This window comes from Pipistrellus kuhlii, unplaced genomic scaffold (assembly GCF_014108245.1).
Source record: "Pipistrellus kuhlii isolate mPipKuh1 unplaced genomic scaffold, mPipKuh1.p scaffold_m20_p_10, whole genome shotgun sequence".
Lineage (NCBI taxonomy): Eukaryota > Metazoa > Chordata > Mammalia > Chiroptera > Vespertilionidae > Pipistrellus > Pipistrellus kuhlii.
Genome location: NW_023425405.1, coordinates 22,286,079 through 22,304,782, shown reverse-complemented (window position 1 = coordinate 22,304,782; position 18,704 = coordinate 22,286,079). Strand labels below are relative to the sequence as shown.

Sequence of the window (18,704 nt, the reverse complement as noted above, 5' to 3'; positions counted from 1 at the left end):
CCTCTTTTTCCTTCCTTGATACTTGCTCTTGGTGCCTGGACTGCTTAATCAAGATGTTTCCCTATCCTACTATTTTTTAAAATATATATTTTTATTGATTTCAGAGAGGAAAAGTGAGGGAGAGAGAGACAGAAACATTAATGATGAGAGAGAATCATTGATTTGCTGCCTTCTGCTTGCCTCCTACTGGGGATCTAGCCTGCAACCTGGGCATGTGCCCTAGACCAGAACCAAACTTGGGACCTTTCAGTCCACAAACCAATGCTCTATCCCAAACTGGCTAGGGCTCCCTATCCTCCTATTTTGATAAAGGATTTACAGCGACCTTTTACAAGTCACTCATCCAAGTGATCCCTGGGGCTGTCACTGCCTGACCAGATATCCTACTGGGGACACCACCCTTGTTATTGGTGGTGTGGTCTCCCACTTGGGTACCTCTAACTCTCAGTGCTAGTTTTTTGAAAACTGCTCTGACCTTTCTGACTGCCTTGTGCTTGATCCCATGATCTACCTTTGAACCTTTTGAACTGAATTCAGATCTTAACTTGGCTGATCTTGGTCTCTCCATCTCTCTCTTTAAGCCTACCCTGCTATGCTTCATAGCTACCCAGTTCCATTCTGATGAACATATTTTTTTCTTTTCTCATCCTTTGCAATAGCCTAAATTTAGTGCTATTCAAGGTATAAATACTATTTGCCTCATTCACTGTCTTATTTATTTACTCAATATGCATTTTTAGAAACCAGAAATCGAAGACCAAGTCCCTGCCCCCAAGGAACAGAAGAAAGACACAAGAAGCACCCAGTGAAAGCAGAGGGTGGTAAGGGCTATGTTGATATCTACACATAGTGCAATGGTAGCATAAAGGAGAGAGCACTACTTGGGGAATAAGAAAAGGGTTAAAAGACATGAGGAAGGTTGAGCTGGCTTGTCTTAAAAAAGTATCTGCCACTTGGTGGAGAGGATAATACCAACCTTGGAAATGGGACACATTTTATTCAGGGAAGAGCAAATAGTGTGGGCTTAACACGAGGTAGGTGAAGACATGACGGAGAAGAAAAATAAAAAAAATAGCAACTGTGTAAAGTGAGGGGTATGCTAATTAGTTCAATTGTGATCATTTCACAACATATATGAAAATCAAAATATCAAGTTGTATACCTTACATATACACAATTTTTGTTAATTATAAAATGGGAGGAAATCCTTAGAGGAAGTATAAAGTCCAAATTCAGTAGCATGCATGGCCTACAAGCTTCTTCATGAAGCTGCATTGACTACACTCTCCCCAGCTTTGATTATTTTGAATGCAGAAATGATCTTGGTTCTTTTGAATTGTCCAAACACTGTTTTTCCCTTCAGTAGAAAGTTACTGGCTTTATCCCTAATTTTAGGTCCTTGATGTCTGTTTCTGGAAGTGTCTTGTTCCAGCAAGCACAGTCCCCAGTGACTGTCCTTAGGTACAAGTATCCCTTTCTCACTTTCATCCATATTATCCATTTTTCCAATTGCAGCCACAACTCCTGCACAGCAGGTTTCCTGTCCTACTCCTAATAGTGGGCCAGTGGGCCTTATTGTCACTGTGCTCCTGGGCTTCTGCTGGTCCTCATCTCCCTGTGGGAGCAGAGAGGTCCTAGTGACAAAAGATAGAGGAAGTGGCCAGCTTTGCTGTGTCACAGTTTTGATTGCCAAAGAATGAAAGACACAAAAATGGAGATAGGAATAAAGGTGAATAGGGATGGAGATGTCATTCACATTAGTAGAAATATCTTTCTGTTTCCATTATGATACACATATTCTTGTCTCCACAGCTCCCTCAAGTCAGGGGTACTGAAGACATTAAAGTCATAGAAGCAAATGTTAAAAAGAAAAGGAGAGTTAGGAGAACAGTTCAGTCCTACCCTTCTATAGATGATCAAACAGCTCCAGAGAGGATGTGACTTAAAAGATCATATTCCTTGCTCCTAGATAGTGGCCAACTGTGGTTAGCATCTTCCTAGTTACTCAGGCTACCAACCAAGGTTATTGAGCATTTACTTTAGATTGCCTGCATTTGTGATACCATTAATATGCATAAATTCAAGGTAGGATGCTCCTTGTTGTAGGTTATACAATGGCAGTTATGTATAAAATAAAGATTCTGTCCCCAAACAACTTGGAAAATGTAGATGGAAATGGTAAAATACTGTTCTAAAGCAATCTCTGAGAAGCCTAAAAAGAAGTAAAAATAATAATGCCAGGGAAATCCAAAGGAAAGTATGATTAATGTGGGCTAGAGTGGAAAGAAAGGCTTTATTGAGGGTTGAATCCTGAGTTGCCCCAGGTGGAAAGTGTGGGTGGGTGCAGGAGATACATTTCCATTATAGTTGGCACTCTGCGCCACGCCTTAGCATCCAGGTTCCATTCCTGACACACATATGTCTGACAGTGTAAGAGCAGCATTTTGGAAAAGGAGTGGGCTGAACGGTGGCCATGGAGCCTTGAGACATTAATTCGGGTATGTGTGGAGGTGGTGGGAGGCATTATTACCTGGAACAACCTTCTCCCTATTGGCCCAAATCAATCTCCACCAGAACACTTTTGCCCAGTGTGCTTTTTTGACGGATTAACAAAGATATATTTCTGATTCCCAATCAGAAATATATCTTGGATTTCTGGCTCCTGATGGAAAAGTGAGTTTCCTGCTTGGCAGAAGTTATAGCACCATCTTGTGGAAATAAATGGTTTTGCTCTCAGCCTTTCTGTTTTGAAAATAACAGTTGTCCTTTAAAAAAAATCAATTTTGAAAATGCATTTTTGGCTCTAAATAATCCTTATAACACAGAATTTGTGAGTAACAAAAGGTTTCTCAAATCTTGGAAATCTCTCCTGGGTGAACTAGTAGCTCCCAGTTAGAGGCAGCTTTCTTCTTTTCAGAATAATCACCCACACTTAGGATCCAGTACTCTCCCATCTCAGACCTGTTTTATTTAGGCTGTGTGTTTTCACATTTGGGTTTTAACCATGTCCAAAGGGATCTGGTTCTCTTTTAACTGAGCAAAGTAACTCTTAAGTCCCCGGTGGAAATATAGGGAAATAAAGGAAGAAACACTGGGTGCCATGATTCTTTTCTGTCTCCTCCAGAGGAGCTAGCAAAGGATGTCCTTTCATCTTTATGAGCTAAAGCACTGTAATGGGGTACATTACAGAGAAGAATTCAGAGCTGCCAAAAACATACAAAACCATTTCCTAGAAAATATTCCTGAGAAAATGTTTCACTTACAATCAAATTAACTTGTATTTCCAACAAGACTACAGGGAAATATCCATTTGCCCACATGCTTAGCAACCCTAGCAAGTATCCATCTTTTTGTTTTTGTCCATCTGGGCAAAATAAAATGGCATCTTATGCTTTAAAATTCATTTCTCTAATTACTATACATCTCTCATAGTCTTTAGTGGTTTTCACTTGTTTTATTGTGCATGGCTCATTTGTCTCTAACTTTTGCCCACTAAAAACCTGGTTATATATTACTATTAAACACACACACACACACACACACACACACACGAGTAGGTCTGAGTTCAGCCACCTCAAGAGGCAGTGGGCTGACCCAGTGACCCAGACAAGTCACTAAAATCGGGCTTCGTTTATTGATTTTCTTTCTTTCTTTTTTTCTTTTTTTAAAATATATTTTATTGATTTTTTTACAGAGAGGAAGAAAGAGGGATAGAGAGAGAAACATCCGTGATAGAGAGACATCGATCAGCTGCCTCTTGCACACCCCCTACTGGGGATGTGCCCGCAACCAAGGTACATGCCCTTGACCGGAATCGAACCTGGGACCTTTCAGTCCGCAGGCTGAGGCTCTATCCACTGAGCCAAACTGGTTTCAGCTGTTTATTGATTTTCAAAGACTACAAGAACATCTGACTAATGAAGGCCAACAATTCAAGCACTTGCAGGATTATCCCTCAGTGTACTGTGCTATTGTGACATCCTTTGAGTTAATAAAGCTACTGTATAATAACATAACTTGTGTGTCTTTTTCCACATGAACAGCTTTGTATGTTGCCCACCTTTGTATGTTGAAAACTCTGTATTGAAAACTCTACCCTCCAGTGGAGGGGAAAATGCCCAATCTTTTATCAAATATGGAATTTCTCCTCCTGTGAAAGTTTGGAACTTGAACAGGCTGCCCTCTGAAGAACCTCAGACTTCCTTAGAGTTTAAGGTTACTGGAATTTTTGCAGACTTTTAAAAGCCTGTTTTAACTTTTTCATATTTTTAAAAAATTATGTATGGATATGTTTCAAAATTTAAAAGGACAAAAGTGTGCACTTTTCCCTTCACACATGATCCAGCTATCCAGCTCTCTTTCCTGGACACTCCCATATTACAAGTTGTTTGTAAAATGCTTCCAAAAATACTCCCTGCTTTTAGGAAACACATCACATCAACAATAGGCCACAATATAATTTGAAACTTGCATTTTTCACTTAAAAATACATTGAAGATTGTTCCATAATATCAGTACAGAAAAGCTTCTTTGCTTATTTTTCAGGGATACAGTATTCTATTGCATGGGTGGACCATAACTTGGTTACCCAGTTTCCTATTGAGGTTTCCAATAGGTCAGTAGTGCAAGCAATGCTTGGATGATTAACCTTGTCCTCTGTTGCTTTGCACATGCCAACCTGCTGTAGGATATATCCCCGGAAGCGGAGTTGCTGGGTCAAATGGTAAGGGCATTTGTAATTGTGGGAGACATTGACAAACTTCTCCATAGAAGTCATTTATACCAAATTATAGCAATTTATTACATCCCATGCTCTCCCTAACTGTGTTTTTGAAACTTTTTTTATCTTTGCCAATCTGACAGGAGAAATATGATATATCAGTGTAGTTACTATTTTGTTTTTATAACTTTCTTATTATAAATTTGATTATATGAATTTCAAATGTTTCACAAGGCTTGGTCACTTAGTCAATACTCTTTCTCCTAAACTACTCAATGTATCTTGAAGGGTTTTCTATATAATATATGGAGAATTACCATATCAGATTTTTGTGTTTGTTTGTTGATAATTGCATGGTATTCCATTGCACTGGCATGGAAATACTACCCTTTACGTAATGAGCCTCTATTGGGTGAATTTAGTGTATATTTGCTTTGTTTCTGCCAATTTCTTAAGTCTCCTAGCAATTTCAGAGACTTAAATGGAAGGTAAAAGTCTGGGATGGCCACAGGTTTCAGAAGAGGTAAGGATGAAAATAGGTGATGCTGGCAGGGGGAGTCTCAGCCTCCCTTACTCCCCACCCTCCTTAGGTATCTAGGGCTCTAACACTTATCAAAACAGGTCCCCTAGTACCTGCTACTTACAACCTACCATAAATATGTGCATCTGCATGTTAAGTTTATCTCTGATTGTGAAACAAGGTTGTCTTGCTAAAGAAATTCCAAGTATCTGAAAACAGGAGGGAGACATCATTGTAAGCCTAGGGTACCTTCAAAATCATACTGAACAGGCACTGACTTTACAAAAGCTCATATTACTCAACCAGTAGCTTTGCTTCATTCCACAAAAAGATGCCCACTGCACCCACAGTAACAATTTGTGCCACTGTATCTGATAAAGAAAGATGAAATAGCCCAGAAGAATTAATCACTTAGTTTTCTGACTCTACCAGCTTCAGTCATTACTTCTGCTCCTCCAGTTCAACACAGTCTCCATGGGGATATCATTTGGGGTAGCTGGAAATACAGCTTTTCCATTCTCCCACCTTCTTAAAATATCACCTATCCCATCTCCATCACAACCTACTTTTTGGGAAGAAAGGATCACAAACCTGTCTACGTTGGATACCCCAAAACAAAAAATTTTGACCAGTTTTGTCTTTTGTTCAGACACCCTTCTCTGCCTCTCCCCTGACATCTTCCCTAGAACTGAACTGTAGTAGGTTTCAACCCAAGAGAGCACACTATTTTGTTTACAAGGAGTCAGGTACACATAGAGGAAGTGGGGTAAAGAAAAGATGAAGATGAGGGAAGAGAACTGATGAATATCTATGCTATAGAACTAAGAGTCATGTTCAGTACTATATTTCAACTTAAAAAGTGGTAACATGTATATTACATTTTTTGAAGCTCACAACAAACAGCTAGGGTGAGTGGTATCTTACCAACATTTTATACATGGGAAAGAAAAACAAGGATACAACTAATCATGACATACCTGAACCCAGGTCTATGGATTCCCCACCATCTAGAGACTTGATGGTTCATGGTTGATACCAACTAGGTCCCTCAGGAAGTGATCTGGGGAGCAGTAGTGATCCAGAATGTCTCTACTGTAGTGGGGCCTACTGTCTTTAAATTTTATTTGGGTTGTATTTCACATAAAATTAAATGGGTGATAAAGTATGATATCAATATGCACTTACTTTATGAGAATCTTCTCTGGATATTATAGAAATAAAACTTCACTCTATTAATAGTTGCATATATTCCATATTATAGAGGCCCAGTGCATGGATTCTTGCACCGATGTGGTCCTTCCCCCGCTAGCCAGTGCCAATCGGCCCTGATCAGCACTGGGTGAGACAGCCCCAATTGGCCCTGATAAGCCTGATTGAGACTGGGTGAGATGGGCTGGACATGCCCTGGAGCCCTTCCTCGACCCCTCCCAACCCAATCATGCACTAGTTGGGTCCCTCGGCCTATCCTGTGGGGATCAGGCCAAACCTGCCCAGTGCATGGATATATTCAGAGTGTGTCCAGTGTCCAGCCCATCTCGCCCACTCCCAATGGGCCAGACCCCAGCAGCAAGCTAACCTACCAGTTGGAGTGTCTGCCCCCTGGTGGTCAATGTGCGTCATAGCTACTGGTAGAATGGTCAAACAGTCAAATGGTTGCTTAGGCTTTTAATTATATATATATAATATAATTATATATATATACAATAATTACACACACACACACACACACACACACACACACTAGAGGCCCAGTCCAAGAAAATTTGTGCACTCAGGAGGGTCCCTCAGCCCACCCTGCATCCTCTCACAGTCCGGGACCCCTTAGGCAGGGTCCCTAAACCTGGCCTGAGATTAGGGCCTATCAGGGTTTTCCTTCCCCTGGCTGCAAGCAGCTGGACCACTGCCACTGTTTGCCATCTGGGCAGTGCTGCCCCCTCTCCCCCCATCACCAGTGGCCTCCCTCTGCAGGCAACAGGCATGGGGTGTGATGGCTTGGCTGGCCTGGGCCTCCCTCTGTGGGGCTATTGCTGGCCAGCTGCCCACCTGGCACAGAGTAATTGTGGGTGGCCTGAGTCTCCCTCTTTCTTTCCTGGGGGGCAGTACCAGCCCTATGAGAGGGCATCTGCCTACCTGACTGCCCCTAACTGCTTGCTTGCCTACTTGATCACCCCTAACCACTTTCTTGCCTGCCTGCCTACCCAATAGCTCCTAACTACTTGCTTACCTACCTGATGATCCTTAACTGCTGGTCTGCCTGCCTGATCACCACTAACCACTCTTCCTGCCAACCTGATTGCCCCTAACTGCTCGCCTTCTACTTGATCACCCCTAACCACTTACCTGCCTACTTGATCACCCCTAACTGCTTGCTGGAGGGCAGGGCTAGACATGCAAGTGACCCTCTGTCTACCTGATTGCCCCTAACCGCTGTGGACAGTCATTCATCTCTACTTATATCTAGGTAATTTTTGCCCGATACAAACCTGTTTTATATGTTGCTATAGACACATACACAGAAGTGGGCAGAAGCAGGTCTGAGTTCAACCACCTCGGGAGGCAGTGGGGCTGATCCAGGCAAGTCACTGAAATCCAGGTTTGTTTATTGATTTTCAAAGACTACAAGAATGTATTATATTGAAGGTTGGCAATTCAAGTACTTACAAGATTGTTTCTCAGCACACTGAGCCATTGTGACATTCTTTTGGGTAATTAAAGCTACTGTAATAACATAATCTGCATGTCTTTTCCCATATAAATAACTATAAACCTATTTTTGCCAACCCCTGTATAATAAAAACTGTTGACTATATTTTTTATCTTTTCCTTAAAATGGATTTTCAGAATATTCTAATTGTCCTTCTTGAGCCTTGCTTAACTATAGCCAGAAAAGCTGAAGTGTGCTTAGTGGTTGTGGGTGTGGTCTTTGGAGTTAGGCTGACCTGGAATAGAGGCCAGGTTGTGTCACACTCGTGCTTGTCATCATAGGAAAGTTTTACCATCTCTATGCTTGTTTCCTTTTTGGTTTTTCAAATGAGTACAATAAAATTACTAAACTCATAGAAGGGTTATGAGATTCAGACAAGATAATAATACCGATATCTCACACAATGCCTGACACTTAATAATCATTCGATAAGTAGTTAATATTAAAATTATTTTTTTTACAATGTGGGCAATACAGGCATGGAATTAGACATTTAAGTTTCATTCCAGGTGCTAGAATATTTCTTACTAAAAGTGAAAAGTTACTCTTAAAAAGATTCAAGAAGGCCAATAAAACTCCTTTTTCTTAAGTGGGCATTTTACTTTATGTTTCAGCCAGCCTTCTGCAATCCTGATTTCCTAGAGAACTAAAATAGTCAACTCATTTATTAATTCAGTAGTTACTCTTAGAGTTCCTACTATGTTTAAGCTTAAGATATTCATTAAACTTTAAGAGTCCATTTCATCTTTGCTGCATGAAACTTATTCCATATTCCTTTAAGAAGTGAAAAGGCAAAATGCCAATGAAAATTCAAGAACCATGAGAAAGACAGAAAATTAGAAAATAAGAAATGACCTTAAAGATTGTCTAGTTCAACTATTCATTTTATAGATGAGGAAACTAAAGGCCAGAGCAGTTAAGCAATTTTTCTAAGGTCACACAGTGAATTAGTGGGAGAACTGGGATGAGAACCCAGACATCTGGACTCTAAGCCAGCACTCTGTTAACTAAATCATACTCTGCTCAAGGATCCAGTTTTTCTTTTGGTCCAACATTACTTCAGAAATCAAAAGCAAACAAACAGAGTAACTCGGGTTAAAAATAGATAAAAATTAAATACTGCTATTCAGTGTTGGTCAAGAAAGCAAGGAGTATGAGACACTTCCCTGCTGGCTGGGAAAACAATCATGTTTTCACTCAGTGGGACGGCATTCCTTCTTTTGTTTCTGTCTCAACAACCCATATTTAACAATGATACTCTACACTCACGGCAAACAGTAAATAACAATCTTACAGCTTGGTGGTTGGCAATCCCTAGTCTACATGCCAAAGATGCTTCAGGTGCCAATTTCAGGTTGCAAGTGAACCAGCTACTGCATACAGAGTTACATCCCTATCATTTCCTATAGTTACTGTCCATAATTGTCTCCACCCTCTTGCCAGAGTTTTCAAGGGCAACACCCTAACGTGGCTTCCCACCAGACAGCAGACCACCCTGGCCTTCCAGAGGCACAGGCTTAGCAATTTGGCACATGTCCTTGAGAGGCCAATAACCACTGTTCTCTATGATAGAAGTGAATAAACATCCCCAGGATATTTTTATTTTTATTTATTTTATTTTTATTTTTTATTTTTTTTATTTTTTAAATTAAATTATTAATCTGTGTAAATCCCAGGATATATATTTTTAATACTAAGTGCTATATTTCTACCCTAATTTGTTTTTTTTTTCTTCTCTGTAATCATAGAGCAATAACGTGTTCTTGATCATTAATACCTATCATGTAAGAATATCCTAAAAGCAAGAATTGGATAAATCTAATGGATAAAAAAGATATCTAATTTAAAACATGATGGTGAACACATGTCCAGGCCCATAAAATTATGGGAAGAAATCTGACCACAATGACTCTTCATGCACTCAGAATTTATGGAGTGTATATTATGAAGTCTTGATGCCAACCATTCAGGTTATGAATATCAGTAGATCTTCTATAATAGAGTAGTTCAGAGTTCATTAAAGCCATACTACCTGATTTGAATACGTTTCTATCAGTCAATAATTCCTTGACCTTGGGTAAATTAATTAACTTCTCTAAACTTCATTTTCTTTGTCATTATATAAGGATAGTAATAGTACACATTCCACAGACTTGATGTGAAGATTATATTAAAGCATTTTATATGGGGTCTATCACATAGAAAGTGCTCAGTCATTATGAGCTACAATGAAAGGTCTAGGATAACTCACAATTAGAGAGACTTAAAGGAGGTTTAAAAATCACTTGTTTGTTGATTTATTGATAGTAGCCATTCTAGGAGGTCTGAGGTGATATACCTTATTGTATCTCTGATGATTAGTAAGCATTGAGCATTCTTCCATAAGTCCCTTGGCCATATGTATGTCCTCTTTGCAGAAGTATCTATTCTGGTTCTTTGCCCATTTTTTAAATTGGATTGTTTGTCTTCCTTTTGTTGAGTTATATGAGTTCTTTGTATATTTTGTATCACTGGCAAATGTGTTCTCCCATAGAGTGGGTTCCCTTTTCATGTTGAGGATGGTTTCTTTTGCCGGGCAGAAGTTTTTTAGTTTTATGTATTCAAATTTATTTTTTCCCCTATGCTTCTCCTACCCTAGGAGATGTATTGGTGAAAAGTGCTGGTGAGTATGTGGGGGAAAGGGAACCCTAGCACACTGCTGGTGGGAATGCAGGCTGGTACAGCCACTATGGAAAACTGTATGTTTTCCTCAAAAAATTAAAAATGGAACTTTCATTTGACCCATCAATCCCACGTCTGGGAGTATGTACAAAGAAGCCTGAAGCATCAATCAAAAAGAATATATGCACCCCTCTGCTCATATCAGCATTATTTACAATAGCTAATATCTGGAAACAATCCAAGTGCCATTAGTATAGGAGTGGATAAAAAACTATGGCACATTTACACAATGGAATACTATGCAGCTGTAAAAAAGAAAGATCTCTTACCCTTTGAGATAGAATGGATGGATCTGGAGATGATTAAGCTAAGTGAAATAAGCCAGTCAGAGAAAGACAAGTATCATATGATCTCACTTATATGTGGAATATAATGAACAAAACAAACTGATGAACAAAATAGGTCCAGAGACATGGAACAGACTGACAGATCTCAGGAGGAAAGGGAGAGAGAGGAGTGGGATGAGATTACAAAAAATCTTATATGCATAATAAGCATAGCCAATGGACACAGACAATAGTGCAGTGAAGGCCTGGGGTGGGGCAAAGCTAAGTGGAGAATGTAAAAGGGGGCGGGGGGGGGAGGGGATTGGGAAAATATATAATACTGTTAACAACAAAAATAAATTTTAAAAAAGGTAGAAAGCAAAATACAGCTAAGTCTGAAAATTCAGAAATGGGGCTAACAAATAATTAAAGGGTCCTTTATTTACCAAGTGTTTGGTGAGTACTCACTATGTGTTAGGAATGTTAAGGTGATGAGAATGAAGAGATAAACCAATTCTCATCCTTTCCCTTGTGGCGAGATTATACACAGAGAAATGTATAAATTCCAGGTTTAAGATGATAAAATGTTGGATATCAAAAACAAAATCTAAATTCCTTTGCCTTAGGAAGGTCTCTCATGCTTTCTCGGTGGATGGGCTAAAAACAGGTTTAAAGGGAGAAACTTTTGCCAAGTAACTCACAAAGAAGTCACTGAGCCTGGGTAGCAGTTTGAACTATTGTCAAGGCTGCTCCATCCAAGGCTGAGTGGCCTTCTGTGGGGACATCTGGAGGCCATGAATGCCAAGGTTTTGGCAACTTATGAGCTCCGATGTTCTTCCTGATTAAAGGATAATCTTGGTGTCATATACCCGTTGGTATTCTCTCATTGTGAGCTACAGAGTTTGCATCACCCTGGTGGTGACTTCCTGGGCATTGTGACTCCCTCCTGGCCTTGATCCATGTGAGCCTCATCCTTAGGGTGACACAATCCCTTTCTATAATGAAAGGTTACCTATAGCCTTTGATGAAAGGAAAGTCAACCCAAAAGAGGAAATAAAATAATGGTGAAATAGAGATCATCTTGGAACTGTACATGTCAAAGTTATGCAGAGAATTTCTGGAGTGTAGAAGTAATCAGTAATATAAGAACCCCAAATATGAGGATTAGAGTAGTCCTAGAAAAGAGATGTAATTCTACTTTCTCAAAAGAAATACCAACTTTCAGTAACTGAAACCAACCTTTGCACTCCAGAGTGTTTTCCATGATAACAGGAGGAGCAAAAAGATAAAAAGCAACTTTTCTGACAATGAGATTGTTCATATTGCTAGGAAGGAATCAATGGATGTACTACATATGGGCTCTAACGACTATTTTACAAACCAACAGTTGGCCATTTTGGCAATTATCTACTAACTGATTTATGGTTACTAATTTACCAAAAAATTGTTTTGACAAACAACCCATAATATTTGTAGGAACTGAATTTGGGGGGCTGTCCAGTATTCATGTATTGTGAGTCTAGACTTTGTGTGCAGAAGTGTAAATGAGTGTGAAGCCAGGCATTCATGCATTGATTTGAGGGCCCAGTGTGTGTAAATATGTGTGAAAACATTTCGCATACTATTTATAACCCATCCCATATCTACTCCTATTAAAAGAGAAAATTTATTTACTATAATAAGGAGGAAAGGCTGAAACCGGTTTGGTTCAGTGGATAGAGCATCGCCCTGTGTACTGAAAGGTCCCAGGTTCAATTCCGGTCAAGGGCCTGTACCTTGGTTGTGAGTATATCCCCGGTGGGGGGTGTGCAAGAGGCAGCTGATCGATGTTTCTCTCTCATTGATATTTCTAGCTCTCTATCCCTCTCCCTTTCTCTCTGTAAAAATTCAATAAAATATATTATTTAAAAATACAAAAAAAAAAAAAAATAAGAAGAAGAAGGAAAGACCAAACTTGAATAGCAGTGTGTTGGAAGACCTACTATTTGTGTAATAGCTTAGCACTTGTATCATATACCATGTGTGAAATTCAGACACATAGGAAGTTACCACTCATTAATAAATTCACTCTGCCTTACTTCAACAAAAAAGAATTGCTAAATACTTTATTGATAGCTAATTTTAAAATTTTTTGGAAAAGAGATAATTTAATGAATTTGTCATTTTACAGAATGCTAAAGCAATACAGTGGCAGTCAGGTATTTGATATTTCTGTGAAATGGTAATGTACCAAATTATAGCTGACTTGTCCCTAAGTCCTAGATAACAGCCTCCTCAAACCAGTAGAAATCCAGCATCTTTGCTACTGCAAACATGTTGTTAGTGCCTTTGCTTGGCAAAAATAACCAGTGGGTGAACTGTTGAAGTTGTGTCTGCCTGCCTCGGAAGAAAAACTTTCTCCAGATTAATGTAAGGAAAGATGCTACTGTTGGGTCCAGCTGTCATTAATATCAATGGAGACAACAATGAGATACTCCCTGAGGAACTTGGAAATAAGAGAAGTAACACTTCTTTTTAAGAAGTAAAACTTGTAAAATCCACTCAACCATGGAAGAGAAGAACTGGAGGGGGAAACAAGACAACCTGAACAAACATGTACCTGGGAAATGAGTGCACCCACAGGTCTGTTCCAAGTGCTTGGATGCAATCTTGCAGAATCAGGGAGGAGGGCCTGCCTGATTCTTGGAGCCCAGATGTAACAGTTGTGTGGGGTCCTTGTCTAGAGAAAGGCTGAGGAATAAAGAAAAGGTGATCCATGAGTGTCAGTGTTTGCCAGCACCTTCTCACACTACCCAGGGACGTCTAGTCGAAGGGCTAGGAGTGCTGCCCTCTTGGCAGGCCTGTACTATAGTTCAGACGGTTTCAGTGATCAGTGATCAATAAACCCACCTGGTGAGTTCCAATTAAATCTCTTCTGCTCTGATCCCATGTTCACCAATCTCCCATGAGGTATCCATTTGCTTTCCAGTGCAGCTATTTTAATAAGGGGGGAATGTGCTCGTCAACAAAGTTCTTGACAATTTGTTATAACAGATAATTCCATTCAAGGTTATTAGGTTCTTTTTTGAGCTCGAATAGTATGATACAGCTGAGAAATGTGTTCATTGAACAAAATTTCCAAAGTTGGGTCTACAGAGTGAAGGTCAGGCCCTGGGCAGAGATAACATCATTGAAATACAACCCCCAAAAACTTTTTCCAAGTAGCTAACTGGGATACTGAAGGATATCCTTACTCAAAAGCCACAAATGTCTTTTTATAAGCATTAGCAATACATCATTATGTCACCAAAAATCAAATGAATCTAACTCATATAGTAGGAACTCCTAATTCATGACAAGAATTACTTTTCTCGGGATTATATAAAAATTTATTGTGCTAGTATCCTTTTAAATTTATTTAGAAAACCTGCAAAGCACATGAAAATATTTAGTTGTAAAAATGCGTTTCAGTCCACACCTTAGAAAAAGTTTAATCTCTTCATTAAGTCCTCCTTTGTTGCCTTTGTAACTCCTAAAATGATCATATAAAGGGAAAGAAACACTGCTTCAAAGTATGACTCTTAGAAACCTAAAGAGAGACTAAGTTGCTTTAAGAATCATTGCTATATGGACTCCCAGTCCAGTTCCTTTTACAGGCCTGAATAGCAATGCACTCCTTGTATGCCCTCCCTCTTTTTTTTTTTCTTTTTTTTCCTTCTTCTTTTTTTTTAATCTATGACATTTAGCAAATGTTTATTTAGTGAACAAATAAATGAATATGCATGAATGAATGAATGCCTAACTATTGAAATTTTAGACCATCCTTGGGCTGAATCTAGAGTTTCTGGCTTTCTTAAATCTTGCCTACTATAATTATACCCAATTAAGGACATTTTTTTTCCCAGGCAAAAAAGAACATACTGTCTGAAGTTTTAAAAATAACTGTATAATCTCCAAAACATTTAGGCATTAATCTTTTTTTGTTGTTGTTAATCCTCACATGAGGATATTTTTTTCCACTGCTTTTCAGAGACAGTGGAAGGGAGGGGAGAGAGGGAGAGACAGAGAAAGAGAGATAAACATTAATGTGAGAGAAGAGCATGGACTGGTGGTCTTCCCCCCACCACACACACACACACACACACACACACACACACACGCCTCTATTGGGGGCAGGGAGCAAACCCACAACCTAGGTATATGCCCTTGAATGAGAATTGAACATGAGACCTTTTGGTGCACAGGCCAACTCTCTAACCACAGAGTCGCACCAGCCAGGGCTTACACATTAATATTGAAAGATACTTCTATTTTCTTTCCTTTTCCCCATAGTTTATTTTATTCTACATGATATTAAAAGCATCTTAACCTGAAATCAAATGAGTTAAATTTGTCAAAGGGCTAGTAGAAATGAGAGATTTAAAAACATTGTATATATTATTCCAGATCCAAATGTAACATTCATATACTGTTTTATGCTATAAATGATATATAGTACATGTAGGTACAAGTTAGCAATTTACAAATTGGCAAATTGTTTGATGACTAATAAATTCTCTGGTCTCTATGGTTTCAAAGTAAATATCTAAGATTGAAATAATTTCTTTACACATGAACAAACCTGTCAGTAGTAGATAGAGTCTGTGTTTTGAGAAGTAAAATTTAGGATCTCATGAACTGATAAACTCTTTTCTAATATTGTGGGCATGAGTCAGGCAGCATTCCTAAAATGGAAACTCTTTTTAAACCCTCAGTTCAACTGAAGTACTGGTTTACTGTTAATGGGGATATTTGTTATAATATGCTCAATAGAGCTCTCCTCTCTCTTTAGTTAAAAATATTTTTAAATTTCTCTTGAGATTTCTTCTTTGACTCACATGCTATTTAGAGGAGTTGTGTTTAATCTCCAAATACTTGGGGATTTTTCAGCTATCTCTCTGGTATTGATTTCCACTCTAATTTCAGTGTGCACTAAGAGCAAACACTATATGAGTTCTATTATTTTAACTTTGCTTGATGTGTTTTATGACCCAGAATGTGGTTTATGTTGATCAATGTTCCATGTGAGCTTAGAAGCATATGTATGTATCTTGCTGTTGTTGGGTGAAGTAGTCTAAACAAGTCTATTCTGTCCACTTGATGGATGGTGTTGTTGAATTCAGATATAACCTACTGATTTCCTGACTGCTAGATCTATCCATTTCTGATAGCAGATGTCAAACTCTCCATCTATAATAGTGTATTATCTATTTCTCCTTTCAGTTCTATAACTTTTTGCTTCATGTATATTTTTGTTCTATTGTTAGGTATATAGATGTTAAGAACTGTTGAGTTTTTTGGGGGGAATTGAAACTTATTATGTAATGTCCCTCTTTATCCTCGGTAACTTTTCTTTCTCTGAATTTTGTTTCTCTTAATGGCTGTGTCTCCCCCCCACTATGTCATTTACTGTATCTGGATCTCTTTCCTTCTCTGGTCCCCTTTCTGATATATTCTCTTCACTTCAAAATTTCCTTATTACTCTTTCACAATTCACCATTCACAAAATCTCTCTTTTCTACCTCCCCAACATTTTCCCCACAGAAATTCCAGAGACTTGTTGACAGTTTCAGTATTTGAGTGGTTTCTATGAGGATTTTGATTACATAGGAAGTTTGCCTTCAGGTTATCTGTCTTACATACAACCTTGGACAATACTATCTAATCCTAATATAATATAATATAAACTCAGGGGTCAGTCACGTCCTAAACAACTGGAACGGAAGACCGAACAGGAGGCTATGTGGGGCGACCAGGCCAGCAGTGGGAGAGGGGGCGGGGCAGTTAGGGATGACCAAAGGACTAGGCCCTGGGCCCTGCCAACAGGGGCGGAACAGCAATGGGGGCGTGGCCGGCCTTCAAACCCCGGCCCAAAGCTCCCTGTCGCTGCAGCCTCCAGCCAGGGCTCAGAATTCCCTCCTGACAGGCACAGCAGCGGAAGGGAGGTCTGGACCGGGCTGGACCGGTGGGTCTCTGGGTCTCCTGTGATCGAGGTGTGGCTGGCCTTTAAACCTGGGGCCCAGCGCTCCCTGCAGAAAGTTCTTCTGTTTGCTTAGTCCATTGGTTTTAGTCAGATTACACTCCCACAAACGGGGTAAGAGAAAACTGTTCACCGTGCCTTCAGCAAATCGCAAACTCTTGCCAAACTTGAATGGCCCTTTCCTGGCATAGCTGTCTTAGCGCTTTTCAGGGCACTTTAGAAGGAAGGAAAGGGATCTGGCTCCCCTATGGCTCTCCCGCAGGGACAAAGCTAGAAAAGCAAAGTTTCCCAAGGAGGTGGAAGCACAGTGGGGAGCTGGGGGTAGGGGTGCGCCTAGATGCCCCCTGCACTCCAGGGCTGGGGCAGGGCTCACAGGGCAGGACATCAAGTAGTAAAGGTCCAGCAGACGCCCGGCCTACAGGCCGCCTGAAAAGGAGTGTCAGATGCATGAAGGAAAGGCTTAGCATCTCTGTCATCGCTTTGGTTTTCAGAATTCCCTGCTCCCCATCTGTTGGCTCCCTCCCTCTGAGGGGTGCTGTCGTCCTCACATGGGTACAACTGGAATATTGTATCTCAAGAGGATTCCCAATGTACGTATCCTTTTATCCGACAGTGAAAAAAAATCCCAAAGAACAAGAATAGAAACAGACTACTGTCCTTTAGGCTTAAAAAACCCAGAAGTGTCCTTCTAAGAGCTGAGACTTGGTTCTGCCATGCGCCTCAGAGAGACTGAATGAAGAAACGGCCCGGCTTGGCCCTGACTTTACCCACTTAAGTTACTCTTAAGAATAAACTGCCACCTTTTGGAATAGGGACACATGAAAGTCTGCTTTCCCAACTTTCTTGAAACAGATCTATGTTCTGCAGCTGTGGCCACTGTTCTGAGATCAGGTCCTCTCGCTGGGAATCAGGGGGCACTGGAATGGAGCACTCCCCCCATGCCCTTTTACATTCAGGGATTGAGCTGAACTCACTTAGGGGGAGGCCTGGCAAGGGTGACAGGTGTCACAGATGGAAGGATGGAGAATGGAGAGGCGGACACCCTGCTCGGTCCCTCCCTGGGTGGGGTCAGGAAGATGAAGGCCAGCCAGCCCGCCCCATAGTTGGGTGAGATAGTGTCCTCTGTGTCCACCTCTCTCACTCTGTGGGCCCAGCCACTCCCCTCAGTTCCAGGCAGCCCTCTGCATTCCATGACAGCAAGCTCTGCCCTCACATGCTGCTCAAACTAAATGAGAAGGAAGAGAGCAGTTGGCCCACAGACAACTACTCAGAAAGATAGGGCTCACAGCTGCTGAGCACAGTGGTGGCGACAGGAGCTTCTCCTGCCTTCCTAGCAGTGCTAAGGAAGCTGAGTGGTAAGGAGCAGCCAGCAGGTGGGCGGTAAGGAGCGAGGGGTCCTAGACTGGGAGAGGGATTTCCAACTGTCTGGGAATGGGCGTAAGCTGGCAGGCAGACATCCTCTTAGGGGTCCTGGACAGTGAGAGGGTGCAGGCTAGGCTACTAGTAGGACCCCCCCCCCCACTCCAGTGCACAAATTTTGTGCACCAGGCCTCTAGTAATTCATAATAGCAATAATAAAATGCCAACCCACTTACATGAAATATTGAAATATTATCTCTTGATACCACAATGACCAGTAACTGCTATCTCATTGTATTTTGAAAGTAATTTAATCATAACTTGTTTAAAATATATGCTTAGATTGAAGAAATATTTTAGATCAAGTAATATCACTATTTTTATGGTAAGTGATAAAAAGATCATATATCAATCAA

General features: G+C 40.3%; 1 long non-coding RNA gene across 2 annotated transcripts in view; it reads left to right on the top strand.

The window, feature by feature from the left end:
- The window catches only part of LOC123651890, a 31,709-nt gene that overhangs the window by 2,476 nt on the left and 10,529 nt on the right, over positions 1-18,704 (top strand). The window contains exons 2-3 of one of the 2 annotated variants that reach the window (XR_006740877.1): positions 741-821; positions 3,695-3,742. The exons of the other annotated variant lie outside the window; for it this stretch is intronic. This is a non-coding gene — a long non-coding RNA (uncharacterized LOC123651890). Of the gene's footprint in view, positions 1-740; positions 822-3,694; positions 3,743-18,704 lie in introns of those variants that run through there. 2 annotated transcript variants of the gene reach the window in all.